The 1,320-nt window shown below is 51.4% G+C and overlaps 3 non-coding genes across 3 annotated transcripts; all 3 read right to left on the bottom strand.

Annotated features, from left to right (window-relative positions):
* Window positions 1-49: 49 nt before the first annotated feature.
* On the bottom strand, window positions 50-168 carry LOC119347203. The gene has a single exon (XR_005168190.1). It is a non-coding gene; the product is annotated as a 5S ribosomal RNA (ribosomal RNA).
* A 297-nt stretch (window positions 169-465) lies between these two features.
* LOC119347205 lies at window positions 466-584 on the bottom strand. Its single transcript, XR_005168192.1, has one exon. It is a non-coding gene; the product is annotated as a 5S ribosomal RNA (ribosomal RNA).
* A 297-nt stretch (window positions 585-881) lies between these two features.
* LOC119347204 lies at window positions 882-1,000 on the bottom strand. Its single transcript, XR_005168191.1, has one exon. It is a non-coding gene; the product is annotated as a 5S ribosomal RNA (ribosomal RNA).
* Window positions 1,001-1,320: the final 320 nt, after the last annotated feature.

Below are 1,320 nucleotides of genomic sequence, written 5' to 3'. Positions count from 1 at the left end.
ACTTACACGTGCGTTTTGTTTTGCAAGCGGCGCGAAAAAAATTAAAAAGGGAATGCAACACGAGGACTTCCCAGGAGGTCACCCATCCTAGTACTACTCTCGCCCAAGCACGCTTAACTTCGGAGTTCTGATGGGATCCGGTGCTTTAGTGCTGGTATGATCGCATCCGACATGTTACCCCGGTCTTCGTCCCTTATCCTTGCCCCTCCCAGCTCCACTACAAAGACGATTGTACATTGCTTTGGCCGCTCCCTCTCAACTACGGAGACGAGTTTAACGCGGTTTCCACCCCTCCCTCTCAACCGCACCAGTGCACGCTTGCCGCGCCACAACGCCGACGCTGGACCCGTGAAACGTGAGCACCCAGCTATGACTTACCGCACTCGTGCAAAATAATAAAACACGGTAAATATATTACTTACACGTGCGCTTTGTTTTGCAAGCGGCGCGAAAAAAATTAAAAAGGGAATGCAACACGAGGACTTACCAGGAGGTCACCCATCCTAGTACTACTCTCGCCCAAGCACGCTTAACTTCGGAGTTCTGATGGGATCCGGTGCTTTAGTGCTGGTATGATCACATCCGACATGTTACCCCGGTCTTCGTCCCTTATCCTTGCCCCTCCCAGCTCCACTACAAAGACGATTGTACATTGCTTTGGCCGCTCCCTCTCAACTACGGAGACGAGTTTAACGCGGTTTCCACCCCTCCCTCTCAACCGCACCAGTGCACGCTTGCTGCGCCACAACGCCGACGCTGGACCCGTGAATCGTGAGCACCCAGCTATGACTTACCGCACTCGTGCAAAATAATAAAACACGGTAAATATATTACTTACACGTGCGTTTTGTTTTGCAAGCGGCGCGAAAAAAATTAAAAAGGGAATGCAACACGAGGACTTCCCAAGAGGTCACCAATCCTAGTACTACTCTCGCCCAAGCACGCTTAACTTCGGAGTTCTGATGGGATCCGGTGCTTTAGTGCTGGTATGATCGCATCCGACATGTTACCCCGGTCTTCGTCCCTTATCCTTGCCCCTCCCAGCTCCACTACAAAGACGATTGTACATTGCTTTGGCCGCTCCCTCTCAACTACGGAGACGAGTTTAACGCGGTTTCCACCCCTCCCTCTCAACCGCACCAGTGCACGCTTGCCGCGCCACAACGCCGACACTGGACCCGTGAATCGTGAGCACCCAGCTATGACTTACCGCACTCGTGCAAAATAATAAAACACGGTAAATATATTACTTACACGTGCGTTTTGTTTTGCAAGCGGCGCGAAAAAAATTAAAAAGGGAATGCAACACGAGGACTTCCC

The sequence above is a fragment of the Triticum dicoccoides genome, unplaced genomic scaffold (genome assembly GCF_002162155.2).
Source record: "Triticum dicoccoides isolate Atlit2015 ecotype Zavitan unplaced genomic scaffold, WEW_v2.0 scaffold60589, whole genome shotgun sequence".
In the NCBI taxonomy this organism is placed as follows: domain Eukaryota; kingdom Viridiplantae; phylum Streptophyta; class Magnoliopsida; order Poales; family Poaceae; genus Triticum; species Triticum dicoccoides.
Note: the sequence above shows the minus strand (reverse complement) of the source record. Positions and strands in the feature narration are given on the sequence as shown.